The following is a 27,139-nucleotide window of genomic DNA, read 5'->3' as shown; positions in this document are numbered from 1 at the left end:
TAAGCTTTCAAGTTCTCCTAGAAAAGTTAAGTTTTCAAGTTCTCCTGGGCAAGTTAAGATTTCAAGTTCTCCTAGAAAAATTAAGTTTTCAAGTTCTCCTGGGCAAATTAAGATTTCAAGTTCTCCTAGAAAAGTTAGGTTTTCAAGTTCTCTTGGGCAAATTAAGTTTTCAAGTTCTCTGGGGCAAATGACTCCCCCCTGTGTTTCTGTGTTTAATTCTCGAGTTCCCTAGGAAGAAGACCCCGTTGTGTTTTGCTATTCTCCTGGACAAGTTAAACTTTCGAGCTCTCCTGGATAACATACTTTCGAGTTCTTCTGGACAAATAACTTTCGAGCTCTCCTGGATAAGATACTTTCGAGTTCTCCTGGACAATTAAATTCTCAAGCTCTCCTGGACAAGTTAGATTCTCGAGTCTTTGCCCTTCTTGCATCCCTTCGGAATATAATCCATTGAGCGTGCTAACTCTGGAGAAACGATGGCTCCGTTGCTTACCAAGATTTTGGTCATATGATCGCCACGACATGTCTCTGCCGCTAGTGGATGAAGAGGATGATTCTGTCTTGAGATTTCTGAACATCTGCAGTTTGTGAACAGTTGGAATGGGGAATATCATTGCTTGAAAAGCTAAGAAGATTCGCCCTGTGTATTAGCGCCCTGTGTATTAGCGCCCTGTGTATTAGCGCCCAATGTATTAGCGCCCAGTGTATTAGCGCCCAGTGTATTAGCGCCCAGTGTATTTCGAGCCCAGTGTATTTCGAGCCCAGTGTATTTTGAGCCCAGTGTATTTCGAGCCCAGTGTATTTCGAGCCCAATGTATTTCGAGCCCAGTGTATTTTCGAGCCCAGTGTCTTTTCGAGCCCAGTGTCTTTTTGAGCCCTGTGTCTTTTCGAGCCCTGTGTCTTTTCGAGCCCTGTGTCTTTTCGAGGCCTGTGTCTTTTCGAGCCCTGTGTCTTTTCGAGCCCTGTGTCTTTTCGAGCCCTGTGTCTTTTCGAGCCCTGTGTCTTTTCGAGCCCTGTGTCTTTTCGAGGCCTGTGTCTTTTCGAGCCCTGTGTCTTTTCGAGCCCTGTGTCTTTTCGAGCCCTGTTGTCTCTCGAGCCCTGTTGTCTCTCGAGCCCTGTTGTCTCTCGAGCTCTGTTGTCTCTCGAGCCCTGTTGTCTCTCGAGCCCTGTTGTCTCTCGAGCCCTGTTGTCTCTCGAGTCCCCCTGTGTCTCTCGAGTCCCCCTGTGTCTCTCGAGACCCCGGTGTCTCTCAAGCCCCCCGTGTCTCTCGAGCCCCCCTGTGTCTCTCGAGCCCCCCTGTGTCTCTCGAGCCCCCCTGTGTCTCTCGAGCCCCGTGTTTGGAACGTCAGGAGCCGTTCCTGGGGGGGTGGTCCTGTGACGGTGCCAGTCAGTTCCTTCTCTAGCCTCTAGATGGCACCTTCACTTGTTTTGGCTCTAGCCTTTTGTTAATTGTTCCTAGCCTCCTGTGTTAATTCTTAATGGCCTGTTAGCCGTTCATGGGTTGCACCTGGTTTTCTTGGTATATAAGTTCTGTGGTTGCTCCCTTCCTTGCTCAGTCCTAACCAGGGAATCCGGGGACTAGCCGCCGTTCTATGGCTCCTGGCTTTGACTAGCTGGTTGCCATGGTTCTCTCGAGTTCTGTATTTAAGATGTAACTAACTCTGTGTCCTTGTTTCTTAGTCTTGATAAGGTGCTGGACTGGACTGGTGTGTTGCCATGCTGGCGCTTGTCTTGAGCTCTATTGAGAAGCCTGTTACCCCTGCGGCAGCCCCTCGTGATAGCTTGTCTCGAGTCTCGTCTCGGCAAGCTGGTTGCGCTTGTGGTAAGCTTATCCCAGCTCAGTATGGACAAGTATGTTGCCTCATGGAAGCTGTCCTGAGTTTCCTATTCTTGACTAGCCGTTTTGTAACTTGTCTCGAGTTCTATGTATATTGTTCTTCTCTCGAGTTCTATGTATGATGTGGTGTTCCTGTCTCGAGTTCTATGTTTATTGTTGTGTTCCTTGTATGAATCTAGTTAAGTAATGAATAAAGTACTGTTCCTTAAGATTGTATACCTGCCTCTAGCCTGGTTTCTGCACTTGGGTCCAGAACCTACCTTGCCCGGCGAGCACGGCCCCATATCTACACAGCCCCGTGGCTCCCCAACCCTGACAAAGTGAGTGGGCAGAGATTTGGCAGATGCAATATAATGTTGGAAAGTGTGAGGTTATGCACTTTGGCAGAAAAAATCAAAGAGCAAGTTATTATCTAAATGGAGAGAAGCTGCAAAGTGCTACAGTACAAAGGGATCTGGGGGTCCTGGTGCATGAAACACAAAAAGTTAGTATGCAGGTGCAGCAGGTGATCAGGAAGGCTAATGGAATCTTGCCTTTTATTGCAAGGGGCATGGAGTATAAAAACAGGGAAGCCTTGCTGCAGTTATACAGGGTATTCATGAGGCCACACCTGGAATACTGCGTGCAGTTTTGGTTTCCATATTTAAGAAAAGATATACTTGCTCTCGAGGAGGTTCAGAGAAGGTTCATTCGGTTGATTCCAGAGATGAGGGGGTTGACGTATGAGGAATGGTTGAGTAGGTTGGGACTCTACTCATTGGAGTTCAGAAGAATGAGAGGCGATCTTATCGAAACATATAAGATTGTGAGGGGGCTTGATCGGGTGGATGCAGTGAGGATGTTTCCACTGATGGGTGAGACTAGAACTAAGGGGCATAATCTTAGAATAAGGGGCTGCCCTTTCAAAACTGAGATGAGGAGAAACTTCTTCATTCAGAGGGTAGTAAATCTATGGAATTTGCTACCCCAGAGAGCTGTGGAAGGTGCAACATTAAATAAATTTAAAATGGAGATAGACATTTCCCTAGCAGATAAGGAATTAGGGGTTACGGGGAGAGGGCAGGGAAGTGGACGTGAGTCTAGATTCAGATCAGCCATGATCCTATTGAATGGCGGAGCAGGCCCAAGGGGCCATATGGCCTACTCCTGCTCCTATTTCTTATGTTCTTATAGGAGCAGTAGTAGGCCATTCGGCCCCTCGAGCCTGCTCCGCCATTCAATGAGATCATGGCTGATCATCCAAATTCAGTGGAGGGGAACTGGGAAGTGATGGTGTTCCCATGCACCTGCTGCCCTTGTCCTTCTAAGTGGTGGAGGTCACGTGTTTGGGAGGTGCTGTGAAAGTTCTAGTCAAGTTGCAGATGTATAAAGTCACTCTCCTTTGCCCCTCCCCCTCCCACCTCACTCTCTCTCCTCCCATAGAGACCAGAGTCTTGTGTAGGCCCAGACCGGGTGGTGGGTTCCCTTCCCTGAAGGACATTAGTGAACTAGTTGGGTTTTTATGAAAATCCGGCAGCTTTCTTGGTCACTTGTTTCTCGTGCCAGCCCCACAAATTCCCAGATTCAGTCAGCTCAATTTCACAACCTGTCTTTGTGTTTTTGTGGGTTCTCTCTCACCCTCCTTTTTTCCCATTTTAAATTCATTTTACAGGGTGTTCGAAGGGGAGGATTTGCAGATGGGAAACTCAAACCAAACTTCACTTCAAGATCTGACAGAGTCGCTCAATTCATCAGGACATTTGAGCATGGAAGAAGGAAGCACCGTTCAGAGCGGGGAGAAACTGTTCACGTGTTGTGTGTGTGGACGAGGCTTCAGCCGATCATTCAACCTGGAAAGACACAAGTGCAGTCACACTGGGGAAAGGCCGTTCACCTGCTCTGAGTGTGGGAAGGGATTCACTCAGTCATCCAGCATGCTGAAACACCAGCATGTTCACACTGATGGAAGACCTTTTAAATGTTCTGACTGTGAGAAGTGATTTAAAAGCAAAAAGCATCTGCTGAGACACCAGCGAGTTCACACCAGGGAGAGGCCTTTCACTGCTCCGTTGTGTGGGAAAGGATTCATTCAGTCATCTACCCTGCTGACACACCAGCGAGTTTACACTGGGGAGAGGCCGTTCACCTGCTCTGTGTGTAGGAAGGGATTCACTCTGTCATCCAACCTGCTAACACACCAGCGAGTTCACACTGGTGAGAAGGCGTTCACCTGCTCCGTGTGTGGGGAGGGATTCAGTCAGTCATCGCACCTTCTGAAACACCAGCGAGATCACACTGGGGAGATGCCGTTCACCTGCTCTGAGTGTGGGATGGGATTCATTCAGTCATCCCACCCACTGACACACCAGCGAGTTCACACTGGGAAGAGGCCGTTCACCTGCTCTGTGTGTGGGGAGAGATTCACTCAGTCATCCCACCTTCTGACACACCAGCGAGATCACTCTGGGGAGAGGCCGTTCACCTGCTCCGAGTGTGGGAAGGGATTCACTCAGTCATCCGACCTTCTGAAACACCAGCATGGTCACACTGATGGTAGACCTTTTAAATGTTCTGACTGTGAGAAGAGATGTAAAAGCAAAAAGCATCTGCTGAGGCACCAGCGAGTTCACACCGGGGAGAAGACATTCACCTGCTCTGTGTGTGGGAAGGAATTCACTTGTTCATCCCACTTTGTAACTCACCAACGAGTTCACACTGGGGGGAGGCCGTTCACCTGCTCCGTGTGTGGGAAGGGATTCACTCTGTCATCCACCCTGCTGAGACACCAGCGAGTTCACAAGTGACTGCAGGGGTTTGATTCTGCTGTTATTGTTGCTGTTAATCACAGCCTCGACTGAACCATGTTCATTCTGACAATTGTTGTTTGTTTCTGCTGATATTAATAACTTCTGTAACTGGGCTGGAATTTAATATACTGGGTATATGTCAAATAAATCAGTTTGCTTTAAATGCGTTGTTGTAGATATTTATCATTCCCACCTGAGTATGAAATGTGTCCCAGCCACTCTCTCCCATGGTTCAGAACTCCTAGGCATGGAACAGAAGGCTCCTTTACAAATGCATTTAGAGTCAGGAAGTACAAAAGTGAATGCTGGAAATGTGCTGTCAAATCAGAGATTGGTGTCAAACTGCGGTCTGTTCCTGACTGAAAGTGAAACAGTAGGGTTAAGGTTCCAGTCTGAACATGAGTGGTAATTATTCCACGAGGATTTAATATGTGTGTGACAGTCCTGAGTCTACCATTTTAAGGCAGGTGTTAGCTCATTTAAAATAAACCCGCTTAACATAAATTGGTTAAAGTCTGCACTAAAATAGCAGAGGGAGGAGTTCACAGGAGCCTGTTAACTGCTGGTACAATTATACAACAGACATTTGATCTCCAGATAAAGAAGGACCAGCAGCGTGGTTCCAGGAATTCCCTGTTTTATTGATGTGTGTGTGTTAGACACCAGGATAACTCAAAATACACGACCCGGAACATCCACGGGGTGCAATCCCGACAGTTACTCTGGGATCACTCCCGCTGCGGAACTCCACCACTGACCCTGCTGAAGGTTGTAGGCTCAAGGATTGGGACCTCCAGGAGTGGACTGTGAGAAAGAAGGGTTTCAGTATCCTGACACATATATGGTGAGGAACCAGAGGAATCCTTACTAAGGAGCCATCTGAGGTTTTATCTACCAGCGTAGGTCTAGTGGTAAATTATTCCTGACTCGCTGAACTGTCTCACATTGAACCCAGTTTGGAACAAGATGAATTGAGTTTACAGGAGAATCGGGACAAATATCATCCACAATTGAGGGAGGCAAAAGCAGCCATTAGAGAAGAAAAGAAAAGATAGACTTGCATTTATATAGAGCTTTTCATGACCACCGTATGTCCCAAAGTGCTTTACCGCCAATGAAATACGTTTTGAAGTGTAGTCACTGTTGTAATGTAGGAAATGTGGCAGCCAAATTGTGCACAGCAAGCTCCCACAAACAGCAATGTGATAATGACCAGATAATCTGCTTTTAGTAATGCTGATTGAATGATAAATATTGGCTAGGAGACCAGGGATAACTCCCCTGCTCTTCAAAATAGTGCCATGAGATCTTTTACATCCACCTGGGAGGGCATCAGGGCCTCGTTTTAATGTCTAATCTGAAAGACAGCACCTCTGACAGTGCAGCACTCCCTCAGTACTGCCCTGGAGTGTCAGCCTAGATTTTTGTGCTCAAGTTCGTGGAGTGGGACTCCAACCCACAACCTTCTGAAACTTTTGAAGCAAAGAGATCTTTAGAAAAGAAGATGGTGCACAATTGTGGTAATACCAAATACTTTTCCAGCTACGTCAGGAGTCAGAAGCCTGTTAAAGATGGTTTGGTGCCACAGTTCAGGGCAGATTGAAACAAATGCCCAGGCTGTGGCAGAGCTGTGAAATGACTTTCACATCAGTCTACACTCCTGTGGATGATGCTCAGATTCTGGCTGTGAGATGTGCTGTCGACAATAACCTCAGCAATATTAAAATAGAAAGAGATTGTCATAGAATCAGTGCATAGTACAGCACAGAAGGAGGCCATTCGGCCCATCAAGTATGCGCCGGCTCTTTCGAAGAGCAATCCAGTTAGTCCCACTCCTCACCCCCGGCTCTTTCCCCATATCCCTGCAATTATTTCTCCTTCAAGTATTTATCCAATTCCCTTTTGAAGGCTGCTATTGAATCTTATCCACCACCCTATCAGGCAGTGCATTCCAAACCACTCGGTACATAAACAGGTTTTTCCTCTATCAATCTCAGTTTATTGCTCCACCTCACCAAACGCACTTCTCCCGAGCCTAAGATCCAACTCATCAGAGAGACTAACTTTCCAATCAGTGAAAGGGGTCAATGGTGGAGTGCCATGCCCAGAATGCACCGGAGGCAGAAAGCGCCCTATCTGATCAGTGGACCTCAGCGCGCAGGCGCGGGAGAGGCCAATTGTTGGGCAGTGTGAGCTAAGCATGAACAGCTCCAGCGGGGAAAGGGAGGCAGGTCAAAAAAAACCAGGAGAAAGAGAGAGTGGTCAGGGAGCGTCTGTAAATAAAGGAGAAATAGTGACTTGTCAGGGAGCATCTGTAACTGGAGGAGAAAGAGTGAGTGGTCAGGGGGCGTCTGTAAATGGAGGAGAAATGGTGAGTGGGCAGGGAGGGTCTGTAAATGGAGGAGAAAGGGAGCGTGGTCAGGGAGCATCTGTAAATGGAGGAGAAACGGTGCGTGGTCAGGGAGCTTCTGTAAATAGAGGAGAAATGGTGAGTGGTCAGGGAGCGCCTGTAAATGGAGGAGAAATGGTGCGTGGTCAGGGAAAGTGTGTAAATGGAGGAGAAAGGATGAGTGGTGAGGGAGCATCTGTAAATGTAGGAGAAATGGTGAGTGGACAGGGAGCATCTGTAAATGGAGGAGAAATGGTGAGTGGACAGGGAGCATCTGTAAATTGAGGAGAAATGGTGAGTGGGCAGGGAGCATCTGTAAATGGAGGAGAAATGGTGAGTGGGCAGGGAGCGTCTGTAAATGGAGGAGAAATGGTGAGTAGGCAGGGAGCGTCTATAAATGGAGGAGAAATGGTGAGTGGCTAGGGAGCGTCCCTAAATGAAGGTGAAATGGGGATGGGTCAGTGAGCATCTGAAAATGATGGAGAAATAGTGAGTGTCAGGGAACATCTGTAAATGAAGGAGAAAGAGTGAGTGATCAGGGAGCATCTGTAAATGAAGGAGAAAGAGTGAGTGGTCAGGGAGTGTGTGTAAATGGAGAAGAAAGAGTGAGTGGTTAGGGAGAATCTGTAAATGGATGAGAAAGAGTGAATGGTCAGGGAGCATCTGTAAATGGAGGAAAAATAGTCGTCAGGAGCATCTGCAAATTGAGGAGAAAGAGCGAGTGGTCAGGGAGCATCTGTAAATGGAGGAGAACGAGTGAGTGGTCAGGGAGCATCTGCAAATTGAGGAGAAAGAATGAGTGGTCAGGGAACATCTGTAAATGGAGGAGAAAGAGAGTGGTCTTGGTCCGTCTGTAAATGGAGGAGAAATGGAGACTGGTCAGGGAGCACCTGTAAATGGAGGAGAAATGGTGCATAGTCAGGGAGTGTCTTTAAATGGAGGAGAAAGGGTGAGTGGTGAGGGAGCATCTGTAAATGTAGGAGAAAGGGTGAGTGATCAGTGAGTGGGTGTAAATGGAGGAGAAAGAGGAAGTGTCTGTAAATGGAGGAGAAATGGTGAGAGTCAGGGAGCGTCTGAAAATGAGGGAGAAATAGTGACTTGCCAGGGAGCATCTGTAACTGGAGGAGAAAGAGTGAGTGGTCAGGGAGCATCTGTAAATGAAGGAGAAAGAGTGATTGGTCAGGGAGCATCTGTAAATGAGGGAGGAAGAGTGAGTGGTCAGGGAGTGTGTGTAAATGGAGAAGAAATGGTGAGTGGTCAGGGAGCATCTGTAAATGTAGGCAAAGCTTCGAGTGGTCAGGGAGCGTGTGTAAATGGAGGAGAAAGTGTAACTGGTCAGGGAGCATCTGTAAATGGAGGAGAAAGAGTGAGTGGTCAGGGAGTGTCTGTAAATGGAGGAGACAGGGTGAGTCATCAGAGAGCGTGTGTAAATGGAGGAGAAATGGTGAGTGGTCAGTGAGCGTGTGTAAATGGAGGAGCAAGAGGAAGTTTCTGTGTTATAAATCTCATCATTCAAGAAACTACTCGTGAAATAACGCTGGACGGCCAGCTGGTGGTGCCGTCCAAGGAGTATAAATACTCGGGCATCGGCCCCAGCTTGCCAGGGACATTTTGTAAGACAAGAAACTAGTGAAGTACAACTAGACCTCCATGTTCTGAAATAAGTTGATTAAAGCCTTGCTTTATACTCAAACCAAGTGCGTAGTGAGTTTTATTACGTCAATTTTATCAACTTGATATCGACACTATGCTTTGGATGATTCGGGGACAGCCAGCTACGACTCGAACCATAGAAGGGAACTCAGACAAGTAATCGATCCATCATGGAGAACTACTCAGACCCGCCCGTCTCGACCTGGACCCGAATTCACTTACCACTGCTAAGGTATGGAAACACTGGTATCGTACCTTTAGCATCTTCCTTGAGGAGTGTGGTGAGAATGTTCCTAACAAGTTACAAATGCTTGCTAATTATATATCCCCTCATGTGTTTGATTATATCAAAGACTGTGTGGACTATGACGCCGCTATCCAAATACTACAGCAGCTATACGTCAAGTCCACAAATGAAATTTTTGTTTGGCATCTACTGGCCACAAGTCGACAACAACCCGGGGAATCACTCGACGAATTCCTTCAGAAACTTTGCAGGCTCAGCAAGGATTGTAATCTTAAAGCTGTTACAGCTGAGCAGTACCAGGAGGAGTTAATTCGTGGTTCCTTTATTAATGGGATTGCATCTCCCTTCATACGTCAGTGTCTGTTGGAGAATGAAACCCTCAAGTTACAGGCTGCCTATGACCAGGCATGTTCTCTGGACTTAGCAAAGAGGAATGCAGACACCTATCTTTCACCACGTGCACGGGCTGCTGCTATCACTTTTAGTGACTCTTTCAATAGGCCTCGGGCGGAAGCCCTCATGGATGACAACTCCAACCCGGCTGATGACAACTCTACCCATAGAAACCTACACTGATGACGACCCTGCCCTAGCGGCATCTTGGCAATCTGGAAGGAAGTGTTTCTTCTGTGGAGGTGCGTTCCATTGTAGGAAATGTTGTCCTGCTCGTAACGCAACCTGCAATCATTGCAGCAAGAAAGGTCACTTTTCTAAGGTATGCCAGTCAAGAGCCACTGTTTGTAAGAAAGGCCCCCTTTCTAAGGTATACTGGTCGAGAGCTCCTGTTAGTTTTGCAGCTACTATCTATAAAACTGCTCCTCCACCAAGAGCCACTACTAAGGTTACAGCTGTCAAGGGTAAAACTGCCCCTCCTCCCATCACAGCTGTTTTTCCCCAAAGTCTGTCCCATGCAGCCACAAAGGTTTCAGTAAATGGATACATTTTGAGTGCACTAACCGACTCATGCAGCTCTGACAGCTTCATTAGTGAGCGGGCTGTCAGTAAGTTAAAACTGCGTATTTACCCCTCAGACAGGGAAATTGCAGTGGCTCTGACGACACAGACCACCAATTCTTCCGGCTTTTGTCTTGTTGACCTAATTCTCAATGGCCGCACTTATTTCTCTACCTGGCTCAGGGTGCTCTAGAACCTATGCAGTGATGTGCTCCTGGGACAGGATTTCCAGAAACAACACAAAAGACTCACTTTCGAGTTTGGAGGGTCAAAGTCAGAGCTTACTATTTCCAAAGTACTGTTCTGTGCGCTTTTGGCGGCTTCGCTCAATGAGCCCTCCTTGTTTGCCAATCTTTCCCCCCGATGTAAGTCCATAGTCACTAAATCACAACGTTTCAGCCAAGATGATCGATCCTTTATCGAGACAGAAATCTCTCGCCTTCTAGCTGACGGTATCATTGAGCCATGTTCATCTTCCTGGCGGGCTCAAGTCGTTGTTAAAAATCCTCTGAAGCAACACAAGAAACGTCTTTACATCGATTACTCGCAAACTAGTAACCAGTATACCGACCTTGATGCCTACCCACTACCATGCATCGATGACATGGTTAATAACCTTGCCAACTACAAGGTATTTCCAACTTTTGATTTAAAGAGCGCATATCATCAAGTGCCGTTAAAGGACTCTGACAAGATGTATACGGCCTTTGAGGCCAATGGTCTGCTTTACCAGTTTTGTCGCCTTCCATTTGGGGTCACCAATGGGGTGGCCATCTTTCAACGGGCAATGGATAGCCTAGTCAAACAGGAGAGCTCAACAGACACTTTTCCATATCTGGATAATATCACCATTGCTGGTCATGACCAGAAGGAGCATGATGCCAAACTCCAGAAATTTTTTGACGTTCTCTGTCATCGCAACTTAACCTTAAATGAGTCCAAATCTGTGAAATCAGTGCCATCAGTCAACATCCTTGGCCACTAGGTGGGCAACGGTGTCATCAAACCGGATCTGGAGTGACTTCATCCGCTTCAGGAGCTCCCTCCCCCTATGCATCTCGGCTCTCTTCGTCGGGCACTCGGCATGTTTGCCTATTATGCAAAATGGATACCCCACTTCTCCAACAAGTTCCAGCCCCTGCTTCATGCAAAGTCATTTCCATTTGAGGCAACGGCTATTTCAGCTTTCAACCTCCTCAAGCGACAACTGGAAAAAGCCACGCTTCGTTCCATTGATGAAAATTTTCCTTTCGTAGTCGAGTGCGATGCATCGGATGTGGTGATCTCTGCTACCTTGAATCAAGGTGGTTGACCCATTGCATTTCTGTCCAGAACTTTGCAGGGTAGCAAGCTCCATTATCCTCCTGTCGAGAAGGAGGCTATGGCCATCATCGAAGCATTACATAAATGGAGTCATTTTCTCGCTCGTCGCCATTTCACACTTATAACCGATCAGCGCTCCGTGGCCTTTATGCTGGATAACCGGAAACGCAGTAAGATCAAAAATAACAAAATACAACTCTGGAGGATGGAATTGGCTACCTTTGGATACGCCATACATTATCGACCCGGCAAAGAGAATGTGGCCCCGGATACCCTCACACGGGCATTCTGCTCTTCTATGTCAACTTCGACTCTGGAGGATCTTCATACTGACTTATGCCATTCTGGCATTACCCGTATGTTGCACTTTGTGCGATCTAAAAATCTCCCATTTTCTATGGAAGATGTGGAAAGAACGTGCTCCTCCTGTAGAATTTGTGCGGAATTAAAACCGCAATTCTTCCTTCCATCGGATGGCTCGCTCATACACGCTATGCAGCCTATGCAGCGACTCAGCATTGACTTTAAAGGGCCATTGACCTCCTCAATGTGAAACACCTACTTACTGACTATGGTGGACGAATATTCACGCTTTCCATTTGCTTTCCGCTGTCCCAATATGCTTACTTCCACAGTGATCAAATGCCTTGATCAAGTCTTTTCCCTTTGCGGTATGGCCAATTTCATCCACTCTGATCGGGGTCCCTCCTTCATGTCAAGTGAACTCAAAAGTTATCTCTCCCAACGGGAATCACCACAAGTAAAACAACACTGTACCAGCCCATCGGTAATGGACAGGTTGAGAGATACAAAGCTATCATTTCGAATGCTGTTCATCTTGCGCTGAGGTCACGCAAACTACCAGACCAGCAGTGGGAATCTATGCTCCCTGACGTGTTGCATTCCATCAGGTCTCTCCTTTCTACGTCTACCAATGTCACACCTCACGAGCGATTCTTCAGCTTCCAGCGTCGCTCCACCCATGGGATGTCTCTACCATCATGGTTGGCAGCTCCCAGCCCCATGCTGCTCCGAAGATTCGTCCAATCATCTAAAACTGATCCTCTCGTCAATGAGGTGGAACTCACGGATGTCAACCCCACGTACGCGCACGTGCGGTATCCTGATGGCCGGGAGTCCACCGTTTCGCTCCAGGGCCTGGCTCCCTGTCTGGCCATATCCATGGACTCAACTGATAGAGGGACCCACGGGGATGATGCCTACACTCTGCGCTCCCCCGAAGATGATGCCCTACCTGGGGCATCGAGAGATCTGCCAGCTGCCCCACTGGATCCACTCAGGGAGCCGAGCACGCCCCGTGGGATGGCCACCCGCGGCCAGGACACTGGTCAATCCCCGGCTATCCAACAGGATGAAGCCAGTTCTGCGCCTGTAGGAACCCACACCTGGAGTCACAATCTCCCCAGCCTCCCTTGGGTTGATCAGAGCAACACGGGCCCAGCTGATCCACCGGTATGGATCAAGCGGCCCAGGGACCAAGACGTCCCTTCTAGCCATAAACAAATATCTAACAGACTGCGGCTATTCGTGGTCCGCCTCATCCGCTAAGAGGAAGTCGGCAGACTTCCAAATCCTTTAGGCAGGAAGAATGTTATAAATCTCATCATTCAAGAAACTACTCATGAAATAATGCTGGACGGCCAGCTGGTGGTGCTGTCCAAGGAGTATAAATACTCGGGCGTTGGCCCCAGCTTGCCAGGGACATTTTGTAAGACAAGGAACTACTGAATTACAACTAGACCTCCATGTTCTGAAACAAGTTGATTAAAGCCTTGCTTTATGCTCAAACCAAGTGCGTAGTGAGTTTTATTACGTCAGTCTGTAAATGGAGGAGAAATGGTGAGTGGTCAGGGTGCATCTGTAAATGGAGGAGTATTGGTGAGTGGTCAGGGAGCGTCTGTAAATGAAGGAGAAAGAGTGAGTGGTCAGGGAGCGTGTGTAAATGGAGGAGAAATAGTGACTTGTCAGGGAGCGTCTGTAACTGGAGGAGAAAGAGTGAGTGGTCAGGGGGCGTCTGTAAATGAAGGAGAAATGGTGACTGGTCAGGGAGCGTCTGTAAATCGAGGAGGAAGGTTGAGTGGTCAGGGAGCATGTGTAAATGGAGGAGAAATGGAGACTGGTCAGGGAGCATCTGTAAATGAAGGAGCAATGGTGAGTGGTCAGGGAGCATGTGTAAATGGAGGAGAAATAGTGGTCAGGGAGCATCTGCAAATTGAGGAGAAAGAGCGAGTGGTCAGGGAGCATCTGTAAATGGAGGAGAACGAGTGAGTGGTCAGGGAGCATCTGCAAATTGAGGAGAAAGAATGAGTGGTCAGGGAACATCTGTAAATGGAGGAGAAAGAGAGAGGTCTTGGTGCGTCTGTAAATGGAGGAGAAATGGTGTGTAGTCAGGGAGCATCTGTAAATGAAGGTGAAGCTTCGAGTGGTCAGGGAGCATGTGTAAATGGAGGAGAAAGAGTAACTAGTCAGGGAGCATCTGTAAATGGAGGAGAATGAGTGGGTGGTCAGGGAGCGTCTGTAAATGGAGGAGACAGGGTGAGTCATCAGGGAGCGCCTGTAAATGGAGGAGAAATGGTGAGCGGTCAGAGAGCATGTGTAAATGGAGGAGAAAGAGGGAGCGTCTGTAAATGGAGGAGAAATAGTGAGTGGTCAGGGAGCATCTGTAAATGGAGGAGAAATGGTGCGTGGTCAGGGAGCGTCTTTAAATGGAGGAGAAAGAGTGAGTGGTCAGGGAGAGTCCATTAAAGAAGAAGAAATGGCAACTGGTCAGGGAGCATCTGTGTATGAAGTAGAAATGGAGACTGGTCAGGGAGCGTCTGTGAATGAAGAAGAAATGGGGACTGGTCAGTGAGCATCTGTAAATGAAGAAGAAATGGTGAGTGGTCAGGGAGCATCTGTAAATGGAGGAGAAATGGTGCGTAGTCAGGGAGCGTCTGTAAATGGAGGAGAAAGGGTGAGTGGTCAGGGAGAGTCCATTAAAGAAGAAGAAATGGCAACTGATCAGGTAGCATCTGTAATTGAAGGAGAAATGGGGACTGGTAAGGGAGCGTCTGTGAATGAAGAAGAAATGGGGACTGGTCAGGGAGCATCTGTAAATGAAGAAGAAATGGTGAGTGGTCAGGGAGCGTCTGTAAATGGAGGAGAAATGGTGCATAGTCAGGGAGCGTCTGTAAATGGAGGAGAAATGGTGCGTGGTCAGGGAGCGTCTTTAAATGGAGGAGAAAGGGTGAGTGGTCAGAGAGCGTCTGTAAATGGAGGAGAAATGGTGAGTGGTCAGGGTGCATCTGTAAATGGAGGAGAAATGGTGAGCGGTCAGGGAGCATCTGTAAATGAACGAGAAAGAGTGAGTGGTCAGGGAGTGTCTATAAATGAAAGAGAAATGGTGAGTGATCAGGGAGCGTCTAAAAATGATGGAGAAATGATGAGTGTCAGGGAGCATCTGTAAATGTAGGAGAAAGAGTGAGTGGTCAGGGAGCGTCTGGAAATGAAGGAGAAAGAGTGAGGGGTCAGGGAGTGTGTGTAAATGGAGGAGACAGAGTGAGTGGTTAGGGAGCATCTGTAAATGGACGAGAAAGGGTGAATGGTCAGGGAGCGTCTGTAAATGGAGGAGAAATAGTGGTCAGGGAGCGTCTGCAAATTGAGGAGAAATAGTGGTCAGGGAGCGTCTGCAAATTGAGGAGAAAGAGCGATTGGTCAGGGAGCATCTGTAAATGGAGGAGAAAGAGAGAGGTCTTGGTGCGTCTATAAATGGAGGAGAAATGGTGCATAGTCGGGGAGCATCTGTAAATGAAGGAGAAATGGTGCGTGGTCAGGGAGCGTCTGGAAATGCAGGAGAAAGGATGCGTGGTGAGGGAGCATCTGTAAATGTAGAAGAAATGGTGAGTGGTCAGGGAGCGTCTGTAAATGGAGGAGAAATGGTGCGTGGTCAGGGAGCGTCTTTAAATGGAGGAGAAAGGGTGAGTGGTCAGTGAGCGTGTGTAAATGGAGAAGAAAGAGGAAGTTTCTGTGTTATAAATCTCATCATTCAAGAAACTACTCGTGAAATAATGCTGGACGGCCAGCTGGTGGCGCCGTCCAAGGAGTATAAATACTCGGGCGTCGGCCCCAGCTTGACAGGGACATTTTGTAAGACAAGGAACTAGTGAAGTACAACTAGACCTCCATGTTCTGAAACAAGTTGATTAAAGCCTTGCTTTATGCTCAAACCAAGTGTGTTGTGAGTTTTATTACATCAGTTTGTAAATGGAGGAGAAATGGTGAGTGGTCAGGGTGCAAATGTAAATGGAGGAGAAATGGTGAGTGGTCAGGGAGCGTCTGTAAATGAAGGAGAAAGAGTGAGTGGTCAGGGAGCGTCTGTAAATGGAGGAGAAATAGGGACTGGTCAGGGAGAGTCTGTAAATGAAGAAGAAATAGTGACTTGTCAGGGAGCGTCTGTAACGGGAGCAGAAAGAGTGAGTGGTCAGGGGGCATCTGTAAATGAAGGAGAAATGGTGACTGGTCAGGGAGCATCCAAAAATGGAGGAAAAAGGTTGAGTGGTCAGGGAGCATGTGTAAATGGAGGAGAAATGGAGACTGGTCAGGGAGCGTCTGTAAATGAAGGAGAAATGGTGAGTGGTCAGGGAGCATATGTAAATTGAGAAGAAATGGTGAGTGGTCAGAGAGCATCTGTAAATGTAGGCGAAGCTTTAAGTGGTCAGGGAGCGTGTGTTAATGGAGGAGAAAGAGTACCTGGTCAAGGAGCGTCTGTAAATGGAGGAGAAAGAATGAGTGGTCAGGGAGCGTCTGTAAATAGAGGAGAATGAGCTTTCAGGGAGCGTCTGTAAATGGAGGAGAAATGGTTAGTAGGCAGGGAGCATCTGTAAATGGAGGAGGAAGGATGAATGGTCAGGGAGCATCTGTAAATGGAGGAGAAATTGTGCGTAGTCAGAGAGCATGTGTAAATGGAGGAGAAAGAGGGAGCGTCTGTAAATGGAGGAGAAATGGTGAGTGGTCAAGATGCATCTGTAAATGGAGGAGAAAGAATGAGTGGTCAGGGAGAGTCTGTAAATGGAGGAGAAAGAGTGAGTGGTCAGGGAGCGTCTGTAAATCGAGGAGAAATGGTGAGTGGTCAGGGAGCATCTGTAAATGGAGGAGAAATGGTGAGTAGGCAGGAGGCATCTGTAAATGGAGGAGAAATGGTGAGCGGTTAGGGGGCATCTGTAAATGGAGGAGAAAGAGTGAGTGGTCAGGGGGCGTCTGTAAATGAAGGAGAAATGGTGACTGGTCAGGGAGCGTCTGTAAATGGAGGAGGAAGGTTGAGTGGTCAGGGAGCATGTGTAAATGGAGAAGAAATGGTGAGTGGTCAGGGAGCATCTGTAAATGTAGGCGAAGCTTTGAGTGGTCAGGGAGCATGTGTTAATGGAGGAGAAAGAGTACCTGGTAAGGGAGCGTCTGTAAATGGAGCAGAAAGAATGAGTGGTCAGGGAGCATCTGTAAATAGAGGAGAAAGAATGAGCTTTCAGGGAGCATCTGTAAATGGAGAAGCAATGGTGAGTAGGCAAGGAGCGTCTGTAAATGGAGGAGAAATGGTGAGTAGGCAGGGAGCATCTGTAAATGGGGGAGAAATGGTGCGTAGTCAGAGAGCGTGTGTAAATGGAGGAGAAAGAGGGAGCGTCTATAAATGGAGGAGAAATGGTGAGTGGTCAGGATGCGTCTGTAAATGGAGGACAAAGAATGTGTGGTCAGGGAGAGTCTGTAAATGGAGGAGAAAGAGTGAGTGGCCAGGGAGCGTCTGTAAATTGAGGAGAAATGGTGAGTGGTCAAGGAGCATCTGTAAATGGAGAAGAAATGGTGAGTAGGCAGGGGGCATCTGTAAATGGGGGAGGAATGGTGAGTGGTCAGGGAGCATCTGTAAATGAAGGTGAAATGGTGAGTTGTCAGGGAGTGTCTGTAAATGAAGGTGAAATGGTGATGGGTCAGGGAGCGTCTGTAAATGATGGAGAAAAGGTGAGTGGTGAGGGAGTGTCTGTAAATGAAGGAGAAAGTGAGTGGTCAGGTAGTGTGTGTAAATGGAGGAGAATGTGTGAGCGGTTAGGGAGCATCTGTAAATGAATGAGAAATGGAGAATGGTCAGGGAGTGTCTGTAAATGGAGGAGAAAGCGTGGTCAGTGAGCGTCTGCAAATTGAGAAGAAAGAGTGAGTGGTCAGGGAGCGTCTGTAAAAGGAGGGGAATGAGTGAGTGGTCAGGGAGCACCTGCAAATTGAGGAGATAGAATGGGTGGTCAGGGAACATCTGTAAATGGAGGAGAAAGAGAGTGGTCTTGGTGCGTCTCTAAATGGAGACTGGTCAGGAAGCGTCTGTAAATGGAGGAGAAATGGGGAGTGGTCCGGGAGCATCTGTAAATGGAGGATAAATAGTGACTGGTCAGGGAGCATCTGTAAATGGAGGAGAAAGAGTGAGTGGTCAGGGAGCGTCTGTAAATGGAGGAGGAAGGTTGAGTGTTCAGGGCGCGTGTGTAAATGGAGGAGCGTGTCCAAAGATGTGCGGGTTAGGTTGATTGGCTATGATAAATTGACCCTTAGTGGTAGGGGGATTAAATACGTGGGGTTATGGGGATAGGGTGGGATATGTGTTGGTGTAGGGGTTATGGGGATCGGGTGGGATATGTGTCGGTGCAGGCTCGATGGGCCGAAATGGCCTCTATCTGCACTGTGGGGTTTCTGTGATTCTGTGAAATGGGGATTGGTCAGGGAGCATCTGTAAATGAAGGAGAAATGGTGAGAGGTCAGGGAGCATCTGTAACTGAAGGAGACAAACTGAGTGGTCAGGGAGCATCTGTAAAAATGTAGGCGAAGCTTTGGGTGGTCAGGGAGTGTGTGTAGACGGAGGAGAAAGAGTACCTGGTCAGGGAGCGTCTGTAAATGGAGGAGAAAGAGTGAGTGGTCAGGGAGCGTCTGTAAATAGAGGAGAAAGAATGAGTTTTCAGGGAGCAACTGTAAATGGAGGAGAAAGGGTGAGTGGTTAGGGAGCGTCTGTAAATGGAGGAGGCAGGGTGAGTGGTCAGGGAGCGTCTGTAAATGGAGGAGAATGGGTGAGTGGTCAGGGAGCGTCCGTAAATGGAGGAGAAAGGGTGAGTGGTCAGGGAGCGTCTGTAAATGGAGGAGAAAGAGTGAGTGGTCAGGGAACTTCTGTAAATGGAGAAATGGTGATTGGTCAGGGAACGTCTGTAAATGAGGGAGAAATGGTGACTGGTCAGGGAGTGTCTGTAAATGAAGCAGAAGTGGTAATGGGCCCGTTAGGGAGACAATTCACTTTTTCCATGTGTGGGAAGGGATTCATTCAGCGGTCCCACTTGGTTAGACACCAGCGTATTAATACTGATCAGAGCCTGTTCGCGTGTTCTCACTGTGCGAAGAGGTTTACAAACTCATCCCACCTGATGAGGCACCTGCCTATTCACACTGGGGAGAGGCCGTTCACCTGTTCCGGGTGTGGGAAAGGATTTAACCAGTCCTCACCCCCGCTGACACATCTGCGAGTTCATACTTGGGAGAGACCGTTCACCTGCTGTGAGTGTGGGAAGAGATTCACTTGGTCATCCCACTTGCTGAGGCACCAGTGAGTTCACACTGGGGAGAGGCCATTCACCTGCTCCGGGTGTGGGAAGGAGTTTAACCAGTCCTCCTCCCTGTTGACTCACCAGCGAGTTCACACTGGGGAGTGGCCCTTCACCTGCTCCCAGTGTGGAAAAGGATTTAACCAGTCCTCGCTCCTGCTGATAGACCAGCAAGTTCACACTGGGGAGAGGCCGTTCACCTGCTCCGGGTATGGAAAGGGATTTAACCAGCCCTCTCCTCTGCTGACACACCAGCGAGTTCACACTGGGGAGAGGCATTTCACCTGCTCCAGGTGTGGGAAGGGATTTAACCAGTCCTCGCTCCTGCTGATACACCAGCGAGTTCACACTGGGGAGAGGCGGTTCACCTGCTCTGTGTGTGGGAAGGGATTTAACCAGTCCTCTCCCCTGCTGACACACCAGCGAGTTCACAAGTGACTGCAGGGGTTGGATTCTTCTGTTATTGATACTGTTAATCACATCCAGGACTGATTTGTGTTCATTCTAACAGTTGGGGTTTGTTTCTGCTGATGTTAATAAACCCTATAACTGGGCTGGAGTTCAATATTCTGAATAGATGTCAAATAAATCAAAGGGTGAAAGGTCAGAGTCACTCTTGTCCCTGAAAGGGGGGTAAAATTACTGCTGATTGTGTTTCCCTCCAATGGAGTTTGTTGTTACTTTTGCCAAATACTCTTTAAAGGGATTTCCCAAATACTGACAACTGTTTCAAATGGAGCTAAAATCTGTGCAGGGTTTGGGGAAATAATGTTCAGAGACGAACATGTTTTAACATAAAATGGTTAAAATACATTGCCATTAAATGTCTGATAGAATGTTCATTATGGGAGAGAGAAGTTTAGTCTGAGTTAGAAACTCAAACAGATGTTTCACTGCAGACAGGTCGCCATGGCAACACTGATAAGACATTCATAGAAACATAGAATATAGGAGCAGGAGTAGGCCATTCGGCCCCTCGAGCCTGCTCCGCCACTCAATGAGATCATGGCTGATCATTCAAATTCAGTACCCTGTCCCTGCCTTCTCCCCATATCCCTTGATCCCTTTAGCCTTAAGAAATATATCTAACTCCTTCTTGAATATATTTAATGAATTGGCTTCTACTGCCTTCTGTGGTAGAGAATTACACAGGTTCTCCACTCTCTGGGTGAAGAAATTCCTCCTCATCGCTGTCCTAAATGGCTTACCCCTTAACCTTAGACTGTGACCCCTGGTTCTGGACTCCCCGGCCATCGGGAACATCCTTCCTGCATCTAGTCTGTCTAGTCCTGTTAGAATTTTATAAGTTTCAATGAGATCCCCTCTCATTCTTCTAAACTCCAGCGAGTATAAGCCCAATTGACCCAATCTCTCCTCATACATCATTCCTGCCATCCCAGGTATCAGCCTGGTGAATCTTCGCTGCGCTCCCTCCATGTCAAGAACACCCTTCCTCAGATAAGGCGACCAAAACTGCACACAATACTCAAGATGTGGTCTCACCAAGATCCTGTACAACTGCAGCAAGACATTCTTGTTCCTGTACTCGAACCCTCTCGCTACAAAGGCCAACATACTATTTGCCTTCTTAACTGCCTGCTGCACCTGCATGCTTACCTTCAGCGACTGGTGCACAAGGACACCCAGGTCTCGTTGCACTTCCCCTTCTCCCAATCGATTGCCATTCAGATAATAATCTGCCTTCCTGTTTTTGACACCAAAGTGGATAACCTCGCATTTATCCACATTATATTGCATCTGCCATGCTTCTGCCCAATCACCCAACCTGTCCAAATCATACTGGAGTTTCTCGGCATCCTCCTCACAGCACACATGTCCACCCAGCTTTGTGTCGCCTGCAAACTTGGAGATATTACATCTAGTTCCCTCGTCTAGATCATTAATATATATTGTGAATAGCTGGGGTCCTAGGACCGATCCCTGTGATACCCCACTAGTCACTGCCTGCCACTCGGAAACAGACACGTTTATTCAAATCAAATCAAATCAAATCAAATCAAATCAACTTTTATTGTCATTGTTAGTGCACAAGTGCAGTACAACGAAATGTAGGCTTGCGGCTCCCGAGAGTGTACAATTTGGATTAGGACACTTAAACATTCAACATACATTTATACATTTGGCTTGCAGTATATTAGCATAAATATGACCATAATGAAGTGCATTGGCAGATGTGCAGGCTTTAGTGTTTATTTGTGGAGTTCAGTAGGATGACAGAACTACTCTTTGCTTTCTGTCTGCCAACCAGTTCTCTATCCAAGTCAATACCTTGCCCCCAATCCCATGTGCCTTAACTTTACACGCTAATCTCTTGTGCGGCACCTTATCAAAAGCCTTCTTAAAGTCCAAATACACCACATCCGCTGGTTCTGCCTTTTCTATTTTACCAGTTACATCCACAAAAAATTCCAATAGATTAGTCAAGCACGATTTACCTTTTGTAAATCCATGTTGACTTTGACCGATCCTCTCACTGCTTTCCAAGTGCTCTGCTATTACATCTTTTATAATGGATTCTAGCATTTTCCCCACTACCGATGTCAGGCTTACCAGTCTATAATTCCCCGTTTTCTCTCCACCACCTTTTTTGAATAGTGGGATAACATTAGCTACCCTCCAATCCATGGGTACTGTTCCAGGGTCTATCGAATTTTGGAAGATGACCAGCAATGCATCTACTATTTCTAGGGCCTTTGAATCCACTGGGTGGAACTCTAATCAGATCAGGGGAAAGAACAGAATTTGTCTGTTAATATCAGCTTAAACCACAGTGAGTAAAAGAATACATTAGATTATAATGTGTGATGTTTAAACCTAGAACTGTAAAGCTGAAAAATAACATCATTAAAGCAGGCAGGGTAGTTTAGGGATAATAACAAAATTACTGAAGAAAAGTAACTGCCGGGAACCAGGGAAAGTGTCCTTGTAAACCACAGATTAGAGAAGTTCCAGCTGTCTTTCCCTCGCCTCCTGCCGAAAGTCAGCAGAGAAGACAAAGAAGAGTCAGGTGCCAGAGATGGATCACTACAGGGTATAAAAGTGAGGGGATCCTGATGTAAGGGGGCAGTCGGGACTGGAGACACCGGAGATCAAGCTCAGGGTGCCCGAGGTTCCATCCAGTGGGCTGACCTCGTGTAAGTTACTGTGGACACGCGGGACTTGCAAGTTTACTCTGATTGATGGGTCAATGTAAGGTACGGTAGAGGACAGAGAATCTGCTCATCTTATATTTCTAATAAGGTATTAAAGTTGCTGACACTGGACTCTTAAACCTGCTAATTAATAAGACAAGGCATCAGCTAGAATCTTACACCTCTTTACTGTTCTGTTCCTCTAATCCTTTTAAACTTTTACCATTTAATGGTGATTTCCTACCTTTTTCTTCCTCCCAAAATGCATCACCTCATAATTCTCTGCATTAAATTTCAGCTGACATCTCCCGGCCCCATTTACTAACCTGTGTATTCACACTGAAGTCACTTACAGTCCTCTTCACGGTTGGCCAGGGTCCCCATTTTGGTATAATTTGGAGATTTTGATCTTGTGCCTCACATACCCAAGCCCAGATCATTTCTCTATATTGAGAAGGGCAGTGGTCCCAACACTGACCCTGGGGGACACCACTGTGTACATCCCTCCAGTCTGAAGGACATCCATTAACCACTACTCTCTGTTTTCTGCCCTTTACCCAACTTCCTGTCCACACTGCCCCACTCCCTTTAATACCATCAGCCTTAATTTGATCAACAAGCCTCCTGTCCGGCACCTTATCAAACACTTTTTGACAATCCATCTACACAACATCCGCTGCATTTCCTTTCTCAGTACACTGTGCTATTCCTGAAATAATCCCTGCTGTCTGTCCTGAGTGAATCCATTTCACTGCCAAATGTTGCAATGTTTGCTCCACCCCACAGGGTTCCATTTGGGCAAAGCCACAACAGAAAGGTCCAGTTTTCTCCTGGAGTTTGAGAGAAATCAGCTTCAACAATGAGGCAGGGTTTCAGCCAATGAGGGAGATCCGGGATCAGCCCCGCCCACTGGGTGCCACAAGCCCCGCCCCTCACAAAGTCCGATTGGTTGGAAGACCAGCCGCCCGCTCGGTCATCCAGACCCGCCCCGCTCTTCCTATTGGTCGGAAGCTCCCGTCAATCACCCGGGCAGCATGAGCTGAGCATGCGTGGGAGAGGCTCATTGCTGGGCAGTGGCGGAGACTGAGTGACCCGACAGGAGAAACATCAAGTGGCCTTGGCACAGCAGAGGGAGCAACTCAGAGCCGGTTAGCATCAGGGTGGACGGTGGATGTGGAACTCGGTCCCTGGACTCCTGTGTAGGGCTTTCTTGTTGCGTCAGTTTGAGCTGGAGTGGAGAGGGGGGAGAAGCTGCTGGGTTTAACCCCCAGTACTTCTGAGCCCAGTGGGACCCAACAATTTCCAATGTGGGACTGTGAAGGGAGGTGGATTCTAGGGGAGATTAAGTTGCTAAACAGGCACTGTCCGTACAGTGTAAAAGATTATCCTTTTAGGAACAAGTATTTCTGTAGAGGCTTTCAATCCATTTTATATATACAGATTTTTTAAATTCTTTCGATGTGGGTGTCACTAGCAAGACCAGCAGATATTGCCAGTCCCCAGTTGCCCGTAGAGAAGGTGATGCTGGGTCTTCTTCTTGAACCTCTGCAGTCCGTGTGGTGAAGGTACTCTCAGAATGTTGTTAGGTGAGGAGTTCCAGGATTTTCACCCAGCGACGATGTAGGAACGGCGATATATGCCCAAGTCAAGATAGTGTGTGACTTGGAGGGGAACTGGGAGGTGATGGGGTTCCCATGCACCTGCAGCCCTTGTCCTTCTAGGTGGTGGATGTCGCGTGTTTGGGAGGTGCTGTCAAAGTTCTAGTCGAGTTACAGATGTATAAAGTCGCTCTCCTTCACCCCTCCCCCTACCACCTCACTCTCTCTCCTCCCATAGAGGCCAGAATCTTGTGTAGGCCCAGACCGGGTGGCGGGTTCCCTTCCCTGAAGGATATTAGTGAACTAGTTGGGTTTTTGCGACAATCTGGCAGCTTTCATGGTCACTTTTTTCTAGTGCCGACCCACAAATTCCCAGATTCATTCAGCTCAATTTCGCAACCTGCCTTTGTGTTTTTGTGAGTTCTCTCTCACCCTCCCTTTTTCCTGTTTTAAATTCATTTTGCAGGGTGTTCGAAGGGGAGGATTTGCAGACAGGAAACTCAAACTAAACATCACTTCAGGATCTGACAGAGTCACTCAATTCATCAGGACCTTTGAACATGGAAGCAGAAAGCACCATTCAGAGTGGGGAGAAACCGTACACGTGTTCTGCACGTGGACGAGGCTTCAGCCGATCCTCTGGCCTGTTGAGGCACCAGCGAGTTCACACTGGGGAGAGGCCATTCACCTGCTCTGAGTGTGGGAAGGGATTCACTCAGTTATCCCACCTTCTGACACACCAGCGAATTCACACCGGGGAGATGCCATTCAACTGCACTGAGTGTGGGAAGGGATTCACTGATTCATCCAACCTGCTGACACACCAGCAAATTCACACCGGGGAGATGCCATTCACCTGCACTAAGTGTGGGAAGGGATTCACTGATTCATCCAACTTGCTGAAACACCAGCGAGTTCACGCTGACGAAAGACCGTTCAGGTGCTCTCACTGCAGGAGTGGGTTCAGGCAATCATCTGATCTCACTGTACACCAGTGCACACACACCAGGGAGAGGCCACTCACCTGCTCTGAGTGTGGGAAGGGATTCACTCGGTCATCCCACCTGCTGAGACACCAGTGAGTTCACACTGGGGAGAGGCCGCTCACCTGCTTTGAGTGTGGGAAGGGATTCAGTCAGTCATCCTATCTGCTAATGCACCAGTGAGTTCACACTGGGGAGAGGACATTCACCTGCTCCGAGTGTGCGAAGGGATTCATTGATTCATCCAACCTGCTGCAACATCAGAGAGTTCACACTGGGGAGAGATCGTTCACCTGCTCCAAGAGTGGGAAGGGATTCACGCGGTTATCCCACCTGCTGACGCACCAGCGAGTTCACACTGGGGAGAGGCCGTTCACCTGCTCTGAGTGTGGGAAGGGATTCACTCAGTCATCCCACCTGCTGACGCACCAGCGAGTTCACACTGGGGAGAGGCCATTCACCTGCTCCGAGTGTGGGAAGGGATTCACTCGGTCATCCCACCTGCTGCAGCACCAGCGATATCACACTGGGGAGAGGACATTCACCTGCTCCGAGTGTGGGAAGAGATTAACTTGTTCATCCAACCTGCTGAAACACCAGCGAGTTCACAAGTGACTGCAGAGATTGCATTCTGCTGTTATTGCTGCTGTTAATTACACCCAGGACTGAATCGTGTTCATTCTTACAGTTGGGGTTTGTTTCTGCTGATGTTAATAACCCCTGTAACTAGGCTGAATTTAATATTCTGGATAAATGTCAAATAAATCAGTTTGCTTTAAAGACATTGTTGTGGATTTTTGTCGTTCCCACCTGAGTGTTTAGCATCACCTGGCTGGAGCTCAGAAAGGACAATCTGGGGGGAGGATCTTATGGCAGGAACAGAACTACAGCCTGGACACAGTCCTTCAGGGCCACACTGAGAGGGGCAAATGGCACTTTGGCCTTTCTCGTCTCTCTTTACTGAAACCAAAGTCACCGTGTGGGTTAACCTTGAGGAGTGTAAGGTCCAGAGGATTTCCACCCAAGGGTGTTTAAAGAGATCGGACATGTGCTCTGTGAGCCCCTTGCCCATGTCTTCAGTTCAGTCCAGTCATAGAGTTATACAGCACAGAAAGAAGCCCTTCGGCCCATCGTGTCCGCACCCCCCATCAAGCCCTGTCTATTCTAATCCCATTTTCCAGCACTTGGTCCATAGCCTTGTATGCTATGGCGTTTCAAATGCTCATGTAAATGCTTCTTGAATGTTGTGAGGTTTCCTGCCTCTATTACCCTTTCAGGCAGTTTTTCCTCAAATCCCCTCTAAACCTCCTGCCCCTTACCTTGAAATTATGCCCCCTGGTTATTGACCCCTCTACTAAGGGGAATAGTTCCTTTCTATCTACCTATCTATGCCCCTCATAATTTTGTACACCTCAATCAGGTCCCCCCTCAGCCTTCTCTGCTCTAAGGAAAACAACCCCAGCCTTCCAGTCTCTCTTCATACCTGAAGTGCTCCAGCCCAGGTAACATCCTGGTGAATCTCCTCTACACCCTCGCCAATGCAATCACATCCTTCCTATAGTGTGGCGACCAGAACTGCACACAGTATTCCAGCTGTGGCCTAACTAGCATTTTGCACAGCTCCATCATAACCTCCCTGCTCTTATATTCTATGCCTCGGCTAATGAAGGCAAGTATCCCATATGCCTTTTAATCACCTTATCTATCTGTCCTGCTGCCTTCAGGGATCTATGTACATGCAGACCAAGGTCCCTCTGATCCTTTGTCCTTCCTAGCGTCCTACCATTCATTGTGTATTCCCTTGCCTTGTTTGTCCTCCCAAAATGCATCACCTCACACTTTTCAGGGTTAAATTCCATTTGCCACTGTTCTGCACATCTGACCAACCTGTCTATATCCTCCTGTAGCCTGAGGCTTCCCTCCTCGCTATTTACCACTCCACCAGTTTTCGTGTCATCTGCGAACTTACTGATCATACCTCCTACATTCATATCTAAATCATTCATGTACACTACAAACAGCAAAGGACCCAGCACCGATCCCTGCGGTACATCACTGGACACAGGCTTCCATTCACAAAAACAACCTTCAACCATCAACCTCTGCCTTCTGCCACTAAGCCAATTTTGGATCCAATATGCCAAATTGCCCTGGATACCATGGGCTCTTACCTTTTGACCAGTTTCCCATGCTTTGTCACAAATACTTTGTCAATAGCCTTACTGAAGTCCATGTAGATTACATCAACTGCACTACCCTCATCCACACACCTAGTCACCCCCTCGAAAAATTCAATCAAATTGTTTAGACATGACCTCCCCCTGACAAAGCCATGCTGACTATCCTTCATTAATTAATAGAGTCAGGGATTGCTCCCTGAGATTGGAAGGTAGCTCACGTAGTTTCCGTTTTCCAAATTGGGGACAAATCAGAGCCAGGCCCATGAGTGTGATATCGATCACAGGGAAGGTGCCTGAGGGGATCCTAAGAGAACTAGAGGCCCATCAGTGTGATATCGATCACAGGGAAGGTGCCTGAAGTGATCCTGATGCTGTTTTCGATCACAGGGAAAGGGAAGGAGTCGTTAGAGATATTCAACAT

At 47.7% G+C, this 27,139-nt stretch overlaps 2 pseudogenes; one reads left to right on the top strand and one right to left on the bottom strand.

The window, feature by feature from the left end:
- The window catches only part of LOC147119634 (uncharacterized), a 90,124-nt pseudogene that overhangs the window by 36,364 nt on the left and 26,621 nt on the right, over positions 1–27,139 (bottom strand).
- On the top strand, positions 3,493–25,306 carry LOC147119635 (uncharacterized; annotated as a pseudogene).

The sequence above is a fragment of the Somniosus microcephalus genome, chromosome 4, assembly GCF_052327205.1.
Source record: "Somniosus microcephalus isolate GS21.2 chromosome 4, FLI_Smic_1.0, whole genome shotgun sequence".
In the NCBI taxonomy this organism is placed as follows: domain Eukaryota; kingdom Metazoa; phylum Chordata; class Chondrichthyes; order Squaliformes; family Somniosidae; genus Somniosus; species Somniosus microcephalus.
The sequence above is the reverse complement of the archived record's forward strand: the minus strand, read 5'-3'. Positions and strand labels throughout refer to the sequence as shown.